This window comes from Littorina saxatilis, linkage group LG12 (genome assembly GCF_037325665.1).
Source record: "Littorina saxatilis isolate snail1 linkage group LG12, US_GU_Lsax_2.0, whole genome shotgun sequence".
In the NCBI taxonomy this organism is placed as follows: domain Eukaryota; kingdom Metazoa; phylum Mollusca; class Gastropoda; order Littorinimorpha; family Littorinidae; genus Littorina; species Littorina saxatilis.
This window is the reverse complement of record NC_090256.1, coordinates 17,172,090-17,189,520: the sequence shown is the minus strand read 5'-3', so window position 1 is coordinate 17,189,520 and position 17,431 is coordinate 17,172,090. Positions and strand designations below refer to the sequence as shown.

Sequence of the window (17,431 nt, the reverse complement as noted above, 5' to 3'; positions counted from 1 at the left end):
AAAAGGGAGGGGAACTAAATGACAGGTAGTAACTTCACGCTATCTTTGGTGACTGAGTGCACCTTGTCACACGTGTGCTGCGGATCCACATTGTCTTCACCAAAATGGAGAACTTTGCTGTGACTTCCATGACGCTTGTGATGAAGACAACAGAGAGCGAAGACAACACCGTGCACACACTGACAAATACACTATCACTGTGCCCGCACACACACACACACACACACACACACACACACACACACATATACAACCGCGCGTGCGCTAACACACACACACACACACACACACACACACACACTCTCTCTCTCTCTCTCTCTCTCTGTGCTGCCGGAAATAGTTCCCTCAACCCTACTCTTTCTTTCTTTCTTTATTTGGTGTTTAACGTCGTTATATCGCGACAGGGAAAGGGGGGAGATGGGATAGAGCCACTTGTTAATTGTTTCTTGTTCACAAAAGCACTAATCAAAAAATTGCTCCAGGGGCTTGCAACGTAGTACAATATATGACCTTACTGGGAGAATGCAAGTTTCCAGTACAAAGGACTTAACAGTTCTTACATACTGCTTGACTAAAATCTTCACAAACATTGACTATATTCTATACAAGAAACACTTAACAAGGGTAAAAGGAGAAACAGAATCCGTTAGTCGCCTCTTACGACATGCTGGGGAGCATCGGGTAAATTCTTTCTCGTCCCAACCAATATGGGACTCCCCCTAACCCGCGGGGGGCGACGCCGTAGATCGCTGAGGAAAATAGGAAGCTGAAGTCAAACTTCGTCCCGATAACAGCATAGACCTATATCTAAATATAGGTCCCTGATAACAGTCACTGCCAACACCAATGGATGAAATGTTCTATTCGCGTCACTGTACCCCACGATGAGAACGGGAAACCCTTGCCAGATGAGCTTGTAGGTGGCGTCCGCCTGAAGTGAGTATGACTACGTACTGCCTGAAACAAAAATAAATCTCGTATTATATCTCATGGAATTTAAATGCCGGGTGATTAAAGTTCATATATTGCATACTTCTTAAAGGCACAGTAAGTCTCCCGTAAACCATCACAGAGCTCCCCGAGCGTCTACATATAGTACAAGCATACTTCCATTTGAACGCTCACCGAACGGGAACATCCTGGCTGCTTTCTGTCGAGCGTGAGAAATTTTCAAAGAATTTATTTTCGTGGACTTGGTCCTCAACAACAATGGCGCCTCGTTTTGGTGCTGGACGGCTGTTATGAATACCGGAAATCACGCCCGGACAGTAAGCCTCCCGTAAACCATCACAGATACTGTCAGGCTTTTACACACAGTACAAACACCCTTCCATTTGAACGCTCATCAAACGGGAACATCCTAAGAATAATAAGAATAAGAATACTTTATTATCTCATAGAGAAATTCAGGCGTGGTACATAACAATAATACAAACAGGACATTGTTTTTACATAAGACATATAGCACTATATAACAGGGCAGGTTATAAACACACCTCCCACATACCTCTCTGGCCATTCCTTGCATTGTGCTTACGCATTCAAGATACAAGATACAAGATACAAGAAATTTTATTGTCCTCATCAATACAAGGAAATTTGGCATGTGTGTGGCAAGACATAATACACTGATACATAGACATTTACAAAGCAACAACTGAAGTTCAATATCAACACACCCTTACGCACACATACCCACTACTTCAGACACACAGGCTACATGTGCCCCTCGGACGTACGCAACCCACAATTCACCCAGCCATACAACTCCACATGCACTTACTCATTCATGCAGCACTCTAGCGCCCGATGTACAACTCACACACTGGAACCCTCGTACGGCTACATATGACACCCGCACAAACATTACAGCCTCAAACATCGTACTAGATCTACAACTAACAAGCATACATCCACTATCAAACACCGAATACATCATCACACATTACATCATAACATATTGCATTATAACACACGCACAAACATTACAACATCAAACATCGTACTATAATCTACAACTAACAAACAATCATACACTATCAAACACCAAATAGTGAGCGATGTTCAGCGCCTTACCAGCAGCTTTTCTTCGTCTCCACACTTTGTTCAATTAACTAGTATTTTAATCATTCTTAACCATCCAAGGATCTATGTGTTGCGACCCGTGTCTGCGTCTTCTTCTCCTTTTCAATCGGATATAAGTTTTAAGTGTTTTTGCTATGCTGATCGCCGTCTACAGGGCTGAGGTGCACGAAGCCAAAGTGGGTGACAACCAATGGGAGATCTGCCCAAGTCGGTCCGCTCCCTCCCGGTCGGGGTGCACGAAGCTTTTTTCACAGGGTTGCGTACCGAATGGGAGGCTCCCGTTTGGACCAGCTAGCTAGCAGCCCCACTCAAAGAAGTTGGCACCCAAAAAAATGGCGACCGCCTTTTTTGAAATGACATTTTTGGAGATTTTACAAAAACAACGCCCAAACGAAAAGGTAGAATGGTGCCTTCCGTTCGATTTCAAGTCATGCTTTTCACATTTCCAAGCAAGATAACCGCTGAGAGTGCAGAAACGCCGCTGTTCGACTTTGAAATCTCGAATCGCAGACGACCTTCGCTTTCACAGTACAATCATAGCAGGTGAGGCAGTGTTACTCATTTCGATCAGCTCGTTTTCGTATTTTTTGTGCAGTACGATCATGTAGAATTATTGGAATCAAAGCAGGAATGACTAAGGCATGCAAATGCGTTGATTTTGTCGAAAGCTGTACAGTAGTTAGCTAGATTCTTTCTGTTGAGTTTGTTTGTATGACTGAATTTCGTCTTCAAAATCTTACCACTTCTGTGATTTTCATTGTTTGTTTAGCTCATCGGCAGGAAAATCGTCAGGCAAAATATCAATCTGTTGAATGATAACGTTAAGATAAGGGATGTTCAAACATGTATCTGCTTGCAAACACAAGCGCAAGGCCAGATCTATCTGCTTCATTGACTGCCAGATTTTCATTGAATCTTCAAACTGACTCGTTTGCAGACTCTCAAATTAGATCCAGTGTTTGTATTCTTAGATTCATGATTGACCATTCAGGCTGTTTACGATGATGACATTGTGTTTGTTTATGCTGATGCAATCTGCAGATCAAAGGGGACTGACCACAGGCTGACCCAGTGATCAATACAACTTGTGTTTACCACTCAACATTTCCTTCCACCTATAACTCAAGGGCAAAAATAAAGGTACATGCTTGTGGATTCATTATGCAATTCATGTCTGTGAAGATCAAGATAGTTGTGAGCTTTAACTGATTATGCTTATTAATATCAGCACCATCCTCACCCCATAACACTCTCATGTCCAACTAGCACTGTAACCAACCTTCAACCCTGCCCCCACCCCCCTATCCTTCCCCCCTCTCTGCATAATTATGTTCAATTTTTCAGAACGACCTTGTTATCACTCCAGCGTCTGACCATGGAGTCTAGAGGCCATAGTCTCAGATGTGATGGGATCAAGAGGATGCCACAATGATCAAGGTAACTTTGCAAATACTCAAACAGATCTAAATGCAGAAGGTGATCCACAAACATGTTTGCTTAAACATTACAAGGTTACACCCAGAACAACAGCTGGCCTTAGTTGCTTACTAACTGCTAGCAACAAAGACCCTCTCCCCCTCCCCTCTTCCACCTGCAACATATATTTTCATATCCATATCATACTTTTCCATTGCCTCTTATGTTGTATAACTGTTGATATTTTAACAGTAACAAGTTTTTGTTTCCACTCAATGGCTCTGCATTTACCCTGTACACACACACACACACACACACACACACACACACACACACACACACACACACACATACACACACACACACACACAAATATATTCACAATCTCTCTCTCCCTGTTTTAAATTCAGTCATTTGAATCACTAACATTTAAATGACAATGCTGACTAATATCAAACCTCCCCCGGTTCCCCAACTAGCCTTCTCACATCCCCCCCCCCCCACCCACCCCACCCCGTCCACCCCCCCCCCCCCCCAACTCATTAGATCACGAACACCACACTAATATAATCATATACTGTTGCTGCTGCTAAAAATTGTTGTGACTTGTTCTTCCTCTGTGTGTATGTTTTGTGTTTCCACAGAATGCAGTTCTTCCATGCGCCTCAACGTCTATAGATCTATGGAGTCTACAACATTGTCTGAGATGTGATTTGAGCCAGAGCATGTCAGAATGATCAAGGTAACTTTTTAAACACATATAGCTGATCAAACTGAAGAATTCCAACACACAGTTTCAGTGGGTTTTTTTTAATGCATAAAACATGGCAACAGTCAGGGGCTTTCTCCCAATAAAGATTGTGAGGTTTTCTTTGCAAGTTGTTTCGCTATGCAGAGTGTGATGTTTTTGTTTGTTTGCTGTACTAAATGAAGATGCACAGATAAAAGAAAGTCTTGCATGTAGAGGAAGGAATATGCTTTTGGTTTTTGACAAGACACATTTTTACTCATTAGAGCTTAAGTATAAATTCCTTACATTTTGAACCAAAATGTCAGACATCACAGATCTCTCAAATTTAAAAAAAAAATGAGGGCATCATTCTGACTTGAACACACATTTGATAGCCTGGTTATGTTCTGTGTATAGTGAAAACAATTCGCTTAATGAATTTCACATGTTGACACCAGTGCCTAGTAGGAAATGAATCGCACATCCTCCAATCTCCACCAAAAGAAGTCAGACGTATGTGCCCATGTTAAAACAGGCATGAAAATTCTCCGTATTTTCCGTATTTTCCGTATTTTTGAAAAAAATAAACCGTATTTTTTTTTAATTTCCGTATTTTTCCTTTTTTTTTTTTTTTTTTTTTTTTTTTTTTTTTTTCCTAGTCACAGTTATAGTAAAATAGTTTTGGGGCCATGTTTGAATCCAATTTTAAGGCTCAGATAGCCCCAGATTGCACCAAATTGCACCCTTGAAAAAAAAAATTTCCGGGGGAGCATGCCCCCGGACCCCCCTAGAAGTCTTGGCGCTTCGCGCCTGTGAAACTTGGCGCTACGCGCCTGCAAAACTTGGCGCTACGCGCCTTCGAATTTTTTTTTCAGTATTTTTTTTTTTTTCAGTTTTCATGCCTGTTAAAATAAAGTTTTATTTTTTCCATGTAAAAACCTGGACAAACATGACAATGTGGTGTCTGATATACTGGGTAATATGATGAGGAACGTACCTTTAAAGGCCCAGTCCTTATTGTGAAAGCAGTTCTGCTCAGCTGGAATTTGGTGAATTTGTGTTTTTTTACAAGTTTTTTGTTAATGAAGTGAATTCGCAAAAAAATTAAAAAAATAACAATTTGTTGTGCACACAAAGCATTCACTGATTCAGGCTGTTGAATTTTGTCATGTGTCTTGGGAAAGGGGAAGTCTTATTCTACGTAAAAGCATCGCCAGGTTTGGGTTGAGCCAAATCGTTTGCATGGAAAGGACTGTGCCTTTTAAGGACGCATGGATTTTTCATCTATTCAATTGCAGGATAACAACACAACACCGAATAGTTTCTAAGCTATTATTTCTTTTCCTTTCTCGAGTCCCACGAAGTTCCCAATGCTAGGGCATACTTTTGTATAGAAGCTGTTCGTGGAAATGTCATGTAAGGTTTTACACTGGCGAACATGAATTTTTCAGACTGGCTAAAATGAAAGAAGTATGCATTCTTGTGTTTTGTTTCTGCAAGCGGTATCATTGTGTTGACGCGGTGTGGCAGCGACAGTAGGCCTGTCCACTCGACAGCCATGCTTGTGAACGTTGCTGAGTGTTGTGCAGTGGCACTGACCACCGGGACCCGACCCTGTGCGTCGCTACGGTTGTCTCCGGTTGTGCTTCAGCGGTGCCGACAGCTTGGAATAGTTCCTGGAAAAACGGTGAGAGGGGTACGGGCCGGAAGCAGACGACAGCAACACATTCCAGTCATTACGAGTGTTACACAGGCGCCTGACAGTACCATGTGTTTTAACGATGGTATACACTTGTATCAAAGACAATCTAAGCGTAACCTATCCAACATGATTAAGATAAACCAACCTGACATCACACATGTTCCAAAGACAATGAAAATAGAAACTATCGCATCCACAGGCACACGAGCCGTGGCACACAGCCAAAAATGTATTAAAAGATCAAATCTAGTCAGTATCAAACGCACACTCCCCACAAAGCAGGGGGATGATTCCAAACATTTCAAAGTGTGCTACCTGAACGCCCAGTCGTGCCGCAACAAAACGACCGAGCTAGCGGACCTGATACACGATAGCCAAGCGGACTTAGTCTTCATAACAGAGACTTGGTTTAGAGAGGTCGGCGACGAGCCCCTGATGCAAGCGATGACCCCCCCGGGCTTCACCCTCCACTCCTGCCCACGTCTGACTGGCGCGGGTGGTGGTCTCGCCGTGCTCTATCGCACTTCATTGCGCGACTACGTAGACATTTCGCTTGAACGGTTTGACTTTCTTTCGTTCGAACTGTGCAAGACTAAAATCCGTCATTGCAATCAAGACCTCACATTTCTTTGTGTATACCGCCCTCCCCCCAATAAAAAGAACAAACTATCTACTCCGCAGTTTTTGGCTGAGTTCACAGAGCTTTTAGACGAATACGCCAATTTGCACTGTAATCTTGTAGTTGTCGGAGACATCAACCTTCATTATGACTCACAGTCGGACTTGAACGTTAACACGCTGAAAACACTGCTCCCCACTCTCAACTTATCCCAGCTGGTAGACAGGCCGACGCATCGTCGTGGACACACCCTTGACTGGGTGGTGGTCGGTGGGGACGTCGGCGTCTTAGACCTGATTGTGCAGGACATGTTGATCTCCGACCACTTCGTCATTTCTTTCAGCTTTGACCTTCAGAAGCCAGGCCCTGCCAGACGAGTCGTCACCTCGCGCAACATGAAGCGGATCGACATGGCAGCACTGAAGGATGACGTCAGAGCACTCCAGTTAGACAGACATGACCTCGTGTCCAGCTACAACAGCGACCTGCGCCGGATTCTGGACAAGCACGCCCCTCTCACCACACGCACAGTCACCGACAGACCCTCGGCACCTTGGCTTACGCCGGAGGTCTCAACAGCCAAGCAAGATCGGCGTCGCGCTGAGAGAGAGTGGAGGAAATCGGCTCTCACGGTCCACAGGCAAATCTTTGCTTTTCATCGAGAGGCCGTCAAAGAGATGGTGGATAAGAACAGACACCAGTTTATTTCTCAGAAAATCGAGAACAACACCTCCAGCAAAGAACTCTTCCTGATCACAGGGCAGCTCCTCGGTAAAACTCAAAATAAAAAGCTCCCAAACTCCGTCCCTCTTGATGACCTTCCAGATAAGTTTGGGGACTTTTTTGCCGAAAAAATCGAGAAGATCCGAGTCGAGCTTGATGCTGCTCCTGGGCATCCAGAGCATGCGCCATTTCACGGCGCCCACCTCACCGATTTTTCCCCTGTCACTAAAGAACAAGTGAAGAAGATCATTGAAAAAGCTCCACCCAAATCCTGTATTCTCGACCCAATTCCTTCAGAGCTATTAAGCGAGTGTCTAGAGGAATTACTCCCTGTCATTACTGATATCATAAATCAATCCCTCACATCCGGTCAAGTACCCCCTTCTTTTAAGCATGCAGTAGTCACTCCCCTCCTGAAAAAAGCTAACCTTGACATCAACACTTTTAAGAACTACCGCCCTGTCTCTAATTTGCCTTTTGTTTCGAAAGTCCTTGAAAAGGTTGTTTTGGCCCAATTGTCAGAGCATCTTGCTAAGACAGGTATGGTTGAACCATTACAGTCCGCCTACCGCTTAGATCACAGCACTGAAACAGCCCTACTAAAGGTAGTGAATGATCTTCTCACTGCCTGTGACAGCGGCTCTGTTTCGCTTCTGGCCCTGTTGGACCTATCCCAGCGTTCGACACCATCGACCACGATATACTGCTGGCAAGGTTGAACACCACATTCGGCATAACAGGCACGGCTCTGGGGTGGTTCTGCTCCTACCTGACTGGACGCACTCAGGCTGTTGTGATCCAAAATAGGCACTCCGAGGACACCATACTAAAGTATGGAGTCCCACAAGGATCTGTGTTAGGCCCAGTGTTATTCACTATGTACATACAGCCGTTAGGCAAAGTCATAAAGCACCACAATGTCCTGTACCACATGTTTGCAGACGACACTCAACTACAAAAATCCGCACACACCAAACAGTTTACAGAGTTAGTGCAGTCAATAGAATCATGCAGCGATCACATCAAACAGTGGATGACAGTCAACAAGCTCAAGATGAACGATGATAAGACAGAGATCATGCCAGTTGGCAAACAATCAAACTTAAAGCTTCTTTCAGAAACATCCAGTCTTACGCTTTCTGATACCACAGTCACATTCAGCAGCAAAGTGAAAAACCTGGGTGTCCACCTTGACAGTAGCCTGTCAATGGACGCCCACATCAACTCACTCTGCAGAACCGCCTTTCTTGAAATGCGGAGGATTAGCCAAATCAGACACCTTCTTTCCCTCGACGCAACTAAGACACTGGTTTCGGCTTTTATTTTGTCGAGACTGGATTACTGCAACTCGCTCCTAGCCGGCCTCCCAGACGCCAAGCTAGACCGCCTACAGCGCATCATGAACAATGCAGCACGTCTTGTGCTGCGCAAGCGCAAGCGCGACCATGTCACCCCTCTCCTCATGACCCTTCACTGGCTACCAATCAAAGCACGCATAACATATAAAATAGCTACCCTGTGTTACCGTAGCCTTCACGACGACTCTGCCCCTTCTTACCTGTCTTCGCTCTTAAAGCCACACGTCCCCACACGCAACCTCAGATCCGCTGACGCAGGGCACCTTGTTGTCCCACGCATCAAACTGAACGCTTTCGGCAAGCGCGCCTTTATCTACACAGCTCCCTCTATTTGGAACTCTCTGCCCATGTCTGTCCGCCTTTCTACCTCTCTCCTTTCCTTCAAGTCCTCTCTAAAAACACACCTCTTCCGGCAATACTTCGACGCCTAGCCTGTTCAGTATCTGCCACATTGAGGAGAGGGGTCACTTGCCATCGTAGCGCGCTGTGGGCCGGCTGGGGACGGGTTGCTATTTCATGTGCCCGTTTCCTTGTTTATTTCCGTGTTTTTGTTCCTTGTACGTGCGCGCGATAGCTGTCGCGGTGTATGAGTGCGACTACACGTGCCTTGGCGTGTGTGTGCGAGTGTGCGAGGGCTGTATTTTGTATATTTTTATTTGATACATGTATAAATGTGTCTCCAGGAATATGTTTTGTTTTAATCTTGTGTCGATACTATTTAGTTCTGCCTCGTTATTAGCCATTGAGTATAACTGTTTTATCATCATTGCTTTGTTGTTGTTCTTTAGCCATTTACGTTGAATGACTTGTTATACATTGACATTGATAGTTTTATTCTTCTTCTTCTTCGTCGTTTGCTAGTTAGTTTTTATCATAAGAACCTTTTCAAATTCCTATTTATACATAAATGCATATTTTATATTGTAAAGCAGTATGCATTGTTAGAGGATTTTTTAGTAGCAGTGTTTAAATGTCGAAGCTGCTTTTCCCATTTTTACCCAAGAGACCGACTGTATATTGTGTTATTGTATTTGTCAGACTTGATTGTACCAAGTCCCTACACATGTTGTAATGCGCTTAGAGCCAAATATTTTTGTTTTTTGTAAGGGATAGGCGCAATATAAATACACTTTATTATTATTATTATTAAATATATCATCGTACATTAAATTACATCATACCCCCCCCCCCACCCCACCATACATTCACAATCGACACAGAATGCATCATCATACATATACATTACATCATAACCCCCATACAGACGCAATCAACACATAGTACATCATCATACATTACATTACATCATAACCCCCCCCCCCTCCATCATACAAAGTAAACAGACGTCAACATTTCACTCTCCCCCCCCCCCCCCCCCCCCCCCCGCCAATCACACGTCCTCTACTCTACCATCGCTCACACCTACTACACATCACCCATTGTCCTCCAAGTCACAGTTCACAGCACTCATTGTCCTTCCGCAGTCACAGTTCACATCACCCATAGTCCTCACATCACAGTTCACATCACCCATAGTCCTCACAGTCAAATTTTACAGCACTCAAGTCTATCTAGCATACTGTCACATTCACAGGGACTGGTTGTAGAGTCGTACAGCCATCGGGAGGAACGAGTCCCTCATCCGGTTCGTCCTGGCCCGCCAGCACCTCAAACGGCGTGATGACTCACGCGTGGGCTCGCACGATGCGAGCGCCTGGTGCAGAGGGTGGCGGTCGTCAGAGCGGATCATGCTCAGCTTCTTCAGCGCCACACTCGGGAATCGAGTCATGAACACATCCATGTCTCACTTACACATCGCACACATGGACATTCTTATACGCTCAACTTACCCATTCACACATGGACATTCGACCACGTTCCACTTACACATTCTTATACGCTCCACTTACACATTCACACATGGGCATTCTTATATGCTCCACTTACACATTCCCACATGGACATTCGACTACGCCCACTTACACATTCCCACATGGACATCTTTAAAGCACTGCGCCTACAAAGTCATATTCTCGCACACCTACGCGTATAACGGACTATGGCTATACATCATTGCAAAAAAAAAATCATAGCATACAATATATCACAGAAAATATACGGACGTACATAAAACCAATACATACATGTACATTACTACTGATTGCACTGGCAGAAGAGGGGTTGAGTCGGGTATGTGGATGTGTTTACATGTTGCCAAGGGTGATGGATTTGGGGATGAAGCTGTTTTGCAGCCTGAGTGTCCTAGCTTTGTGCGTGCGAAGTCTACGGCCAGAGGGAAGGAGTTCATAGAGGTGGGCAAGGACATGGGACCTATCTGAAGCTATCCGCCTACTCTTTCTCACCACACGCTTTTCATACAGGGACTCCACCCTTGCTTGCTGCCTGCCAATCACCTTGCTACTGACATTCACCACTCGCACTAAGACATTCCTGTTCTTCACACTCAGACCTCCATACCAGGACACAAAACCAAAAGTGATGACAGACTCGATGAAAGAGCGGTAGAAAGTTTGAAGGATAGAAGGGTTCACATTCAACTTCCTAAGTTTCTGAAGGCAGTAGATGCGTGACTGACATTTTTTGTGTATGAGGGTGGTGTTTGCATTGAAGAACAGCTTATCATCGATAACTGTGCCAAGATACTTATATTCAGTCACACGCTCCACAGTCACACCATCAATCATCAGGTCAGGGACAGGGGCAGGGTTTCTTCCAAAGTCTATCAGAAGTTCTTTGTCTTTGTCACATTTAGGTCTAAAAAGTTGTCTTTACACCAGGCGTTGAAACGTTCTACTTCTGTGTGGGAATGTCGGGTGGAAGGACAAGGATATATAGCACAGGCAGAGGAGCATACAATTAAGACACCGAAGACAGAGGTTGCTTTAACTTATCTTTTATTGAAGGAATTGTAACTAAAAATGACCACTCAGTTAGCTTATCTAAATCATAAATATTCCAAAACAGTTTAGCTAAGTTTGGTTGCAACTAGTAACAATGCTATAAGTTATAAAAATAGAAACAATAAACAGAACTCTAATACAAGAAATAGCAATGCTTACATCTAACCAGAAATAGCAATTATGAATTATTCTAGTAGCCAAAAATAGGAACTATGAGTTCTGGTATCTACCAGTACCAGAATCAGAAACAATATAATTATGTACTTCTGGTGCAAACCAGAAACAATATTTGCCAGAAAGCAGGGAAAAAAAGGATTATTCTTATTCTGGTAGCAACCAGAAATATAAACTATGTGTATATAAATGTGTATATAAATGTGTATATAAATGACCCAGAAACAATATATGTGCAAACCAGAAATATAAAGTATGAATATGAAACCAGAATTTCTGGTGTAAACCAGAGAGCAGTGTAAAGAAGAAGGCAAGATTCTCCTCAGTGAGCACACTTGAAAGAAACACAAACTCTGCTGCTGACGCCTAGTCGCGAAACACAAAGACTGAAAGAGACAGGTCTCGGAATGAAAACCACAAGTCGACCGCTTACTAACTTCGCGCCAAACTACACTAGACCGGTTCACGACAAATTAGAGCAGAGCTTCGACACGTTCACGGCTACCGACAACACACATGGAGCACCCAGCTCGCGGTGTCACAAATCGCGTTTTCTGCTCTACTCTAAATGTTCGCTCTTTTAAAGACAGGTCACTTCCGATTCCCTGTGGCGATAAGCCAATAGGAAGGCTACCCGGTGTCAGACAACGGGGGGCGTTCTACTTAAAATGCCTGCCCAATGAAAGGGATCGTTACCGAGGCATGAAGCCGTGTCGGTGTCACGCACCGGAAATATTACGCACACCGGATAAGGCTCATTAGATTACAAGCAGTGTCAAAGCTGATACACAGAAGGGGGGGGGGGGGGGGGGTAAGAGACTAAAACCTCCAAGCCACCTGGCATCTTCTATGATGTACCCTGTCAAAAGAAATGACACCCACTTGACAAAACGCCGAGTCCAACGATACAGACAGGCTGGCGGCACATTACATAACGACCACCTAAATCTGAGATAAGAGATTAGAAATGCATCCGGTCGGAGTCTACCCTACGATAGTAAACACACAATAAAGTACAATGCACAAAGACAACCAGGTATTATTTAGTCACTCCTTAGGCACTGATGGTTAGAGGTTACGCTGCTGCTTCTCATCATTTCAAGTTAGGGATTTAGCACAAAGGGCATTTTTTAAAGGTAAACCCAATGTGACTAGAACACACACACACAGAGGGAATCACTATAGACAGGGGAGGCAACTGGGTCGAGCAGGAGATAATCACACACAAAGAGACGGGGTACGCCACTTGGCTACATCTGCAAAGTAAGTTGCGTCACTATTGGAGAGATCTTCTAGCGCTGTATCATCTGAATATTTGATAAGAAGGGTGGAGTCAGTGCCACTGCAGTCGTTAGTGTAGAGTGTGAACAACACAGGGGAGATAACTGTACCCTGTGGAGAGCCTATGGAGGTGGACCTAAGGGAAGAGAGAGCTGTCTGAAAGCGGACTGACTGGGTTCTGTTAACGAGAAAGTTGATAATCCACAGGATAAGCCTTGGAGTCACGCTGTAGCGGAGAAGTTTCTGGGCCATGAGGCAGGGTTGGATAGTGTTGAAGGCAGAAGAGAAGTCTATGAAAAGAATGCGTACAAAAGAGCCAGGTTTTTCTAAGTGTGTGTATGCGTTGTGTAAGAGTGTGAGTGTGGCGTCATCTGTGCATCTGTTCTGCTTGTATGCAAACTGGAAGGGATCCTGATGGGGCTTGACTTGATGGAGCAGTCTAAAGAGGACAATGCGCTCAAAGCACTTCATAACAATAGAGGTGAGAGCTACAGGGCGATAGTCATTCATGGGCTTGTTGTTCTTGGGGACAGGGCTGATCGTAGAGTTTTTCCAGAGTCTAGGCACAGTGCAATCTTTCAGAGACCAACTAAACAAACGGCTAAAAACAACGGACAACTGACAGGCACATGATCTCAAAACTCGTCCACCGATGTTATCAGGACCAACTGCTTTCTACGTAAAGAGCTAGCAATTTTTAAAGAATTAATTTTGCAGATTGTCTCGAACACTTTTTGGACCCATCCTGAACTCAAACATGAGTTACTCATTCTATCGATGTAAACTGGCGATAGCCGTGAATCGATGATTATCAAAATGTTTTTGGACCGTGGTCGTTTTTTGCGCTGGACCTAACTTTTAAAATCTAAATAATAAATTGACAGCTTGTTACACAGACATTCTTTAATCATAAAAGAATTCTTTTTTCATCAAGACAAGATCAGTACAATTCGAAGTTGTGAAAGTTTGAAAAAAGAAAAGCCTGGAAGCAGGGTCACGCAAGGGTCGTAGCAGACGACGGTTTATCAGTGCATATCGCCGTTCCTCTCAACAGTCAAAAGCCATCGCTAGAGTTCTTGTGAACCACAGCCGTTTGTTTCGTGCATAAAAACGTGCTATTGTAAATAAGCTCACATCGAGTCGCATTCAAATGACTAACTGACGACTACATTGTGAAAAAGGGAAACTGGATCACACGGGTTCACGATGGCTCAGGGGTAAGATAAACCACGCAAAAATAAATTCTTTGAAAATTGTTCGCTCTTTACGGAGGGCACCTAGGATGTTCTCAATCGGTGAGTGTTTAAATGAAATGGTGTTTGTACTGTGTGTAAAAGCCTGACCGTATCTGTGATGGTTTACGGGAGGCTTACTGTGCCTTTGAGACCAGTTGATTTCTGAATAATCAAAATCTTCTGCATGTAGATCTACAATAGTGTTCCTGTTAAGTGTTATTTACATTATCAATCAACTTACATCATTTGGTTTACAGTACAGTATTCCTTTGTTTTTTTTAACTTCATTTGGTTTAATTTTTTAATTTTTTGGTTTGTCACTGTTGGGGGGTCTGTAGGTGACTCCCAGTAGGGCCTTTCCTTCTCACCCCCAAGACCTTACACACCACAGATGGTCGGAAGATCTCCAAACCTTCTCTTCTTAACACGTTTAGGGATTCGTGCACCAACATCAGTACACCCCTGCCTGAATAATCACTTAACACCCTGACATTTTCAATTACAGGCTCCCAATTGTAACCCGTGGCAGTATTTTTGGGTAATGTTTCTGTTATAAAAACCACATGAGGTGACTGTTTATCGATAATGGTAAGAAAATTTGTTTCTCAAAGAGTCAGCATTTGTGTATAAACATTTTAGGTTACTTGCGTTAGTTTTGTCTAATCTTTTTACATTTAGTCAAGTTTTAACTAAATGTTTTAACATAGACGGGGAATCGAGACATTTTTTTCATTTTTTCGATAAATGTCTTTGATGACATATCCGGCTTTTTGTGAAAGTTGAGGCGGCACTGTCACGCTTTCATTTTTTAAGCAAATTGATTGAAATGTTACGGTCTGGGTGAAAAAATGCAGTGCGTTCAGTTTCATTCTGTGAGTTTGACAGCTTGACTAAATGACAATGTGGTAATATCGCCTCACGCGACTTGTTTTAATTGTTTTGCCTAGGTATCCGTGTCTTTGAAGGTAACCTTGATTGGCCGTGGCCTGCCTGACTCTTTCCCTCCTTGGGTTCCCAAGGCGCAACACTTCCACCGCCTTATCTTCAAATGCCTTGTATGCCAGTGCCAATCTTTTCCGTGATCTTTTAAGCCACCTTTTCGTCCTCCCTGTTTCCCTCTTCTCCAGCTTTCTTGCTTTCATCAATGTTATAAAAGATCAGGTTATTCTTCCTTGTATCCTTTTCCCTCTCCTCCTCTACTGACTCTCTCACCTGATCCGCTATTTTTTCCTCCATGCGCTTGTCGCTACCCACTAAAAGTTTGAGGAAAAGGAGGTTCTGTGTTTGGAGAGTAGCGACTATCTGCATCAAGGTGTCCATCTTGGATTCCTGAATTGCCATTCTATCGTCAGGGTCAGGCAGTTTTTTCACATCAATCAATAAATCAATCAATAAGAAGCTTATATCGCGCGTATCCCGTGGGTACAGTTCTAAGCGCTTGTCGAAGAGTTGTCAACACAGGACTAACAGAAAGAAAAAAAACATCTACAGACGGACATAAACCCTATATATATATATCACACACTAGCAGACCCTAATAAACATACAACAAACAACTGTTTAACAACAATGTACACATCAATAGCTAGGTCCAAACAAAATAATATTAAGCACACACAATAAAACACCTCTTACAGAGCACAACACAAGGATGTCATTTGGGGCACAACCCATCTCGTCGAACATGAAAGTCACAGCCAGCTACAGGAAGAACTGATTCTTCAACCTACTCTTGAACGCGTCAAGAGAGGGGCTCTGGCGAAGCTCAAGCGGCAGGGAGTTCCAGACGGAGGGGCCCGCGGAGGGGAATGCACGCTGACGAGCAGTTGCGAGTTTCGAGCGAAGGATGTGAAGGCGGAGTGGGTCAGCAGCAGAACAAAGGGGACGTTCGGAGGGCTGGGTGTACAGGTCCAGGGAGGATTGAAGGTACTCAGGAGCCGAGTCGTTGAGACACTTGTAGACCAGAGTGAACAGTTTGTAGGAGATTCGGGTGTTGACAGGGAGCCAGAGCAAGGAACGAAGTAGGGGGGTGATGTGATCTCGCTTCCTCTTCTTCAACACCAGCCTGGCAGCAGCGTTCTGGACTCGTTGTAGGCCATGAATGGATGAGGCGGGGAGGCCAGCCAGAAAGGAGTTGCAGTAGCCGGTCCAGTCGACTGAAGATGAGGGAGACGACCAGCTTCACACAGGCATCAGGGGTGAGGTAGCGACGGATGGAGGCGATCAGCTGTACACTTAAGGGCAGAATATACCTGCGCAGTTCCAGCGGCACAGACAACGCACTGCATATTATTGATGCTGCGATAGGGATTATGACGAGTACTTGGCCTGTTTTCCTTTCACGCAACGTGTAGCGGGCTGGGATAAGAGGCAGTGCGTCGTCTGTCCTGCTGAAGTTACATAATGTGAGCGCCGGCCTTAGCACAGAACCATTTCACACTAGCTTCGTGTATTTTGGCCAAGAGGTCGTACTCTGCGGGTTCGAGGTCAGACCACTCGAGGTGCACCCAACCCGAACACCGTGCAAAACCAACCAAACCATGAAACCACACCGGACCACGTAGTTCCAAGTGACGTGCAGTTTGACCAAGTCTGAACGAAGTGCAGGTCGTTCACGTATGAGTAACGTATGAGTAACGTGCAGTTTGACCAAGTCTGAACGAAGTGCAGGTAGACCACGTCTGGGTGACGTGCAGGTAGACCACGTCTGAGTAACGTGCAGGTAGACCACGTCTGGGTGACGTGCAGGTAGACCACTGACGTCTGGGTGACGTGCAGGTAGACCACGTCTGGGTGACGTGCAGGTAGACCACGTCTGGGTAACGTGCAGGTAGACCACTGACGTCTGGGTGACGTGCAGGTAGACCACGCGGTCAGTGAGTAACGTGCAGCCGGGTAGACCACGTCTGGGTGACGTGCACGTCTGGGTGACGGTGCACGTCTGGGTAACGCGCAAGTCAGCGGCCTGGTAGACCACGTCTGGGTGACGTGTAGGTAGACCACTGACGGTCTGGGTGACATGCCGGTAGACCACGTCTGAGTGACGTGCAGCCGGGTAGACCAATTTAACTTCCCATGCCAGTCAGTCCGGTAGGTTTCTCTAATTTTTGTCACACTCCCAGTGAAGACGACATGACACATTGTTTGTTTGTTTGCTTAACGCCCAGCCTAGCTATCACGAAGGGCC

General features: G+C 44.6%; 1 long non-coding RNA gene across 1 annotated transcript in view; it reads left to right on the top strand.

Moving 5' to 3' along the window:
- LOC138981393 (uncharacterized) overlaps window positions 1-4,755 on the top strand; it is a 92,342-nt gene extending 87,587 nt beyond the window's left edge. The window contains exons 2-5 of the long non-coding RNA XR_011460624.1: window positions 2,240-2,628; window positions 3,127-3,225; window positions 3,430-3,522; window positions 4,146-4,755. This is a non-coding gene — a long non-coding RNA (uncharacterized lncRNA). The remainder of the gene's footprint in view (window positions 1-2,239; window positions 2,629-3,126; window positions 3,226-3,429; window positions 3,523-4,145) is intronic.
- The last annotated feature ends 12,676 nt before the right edge of the window (window positions 4,756-17,431 follow it).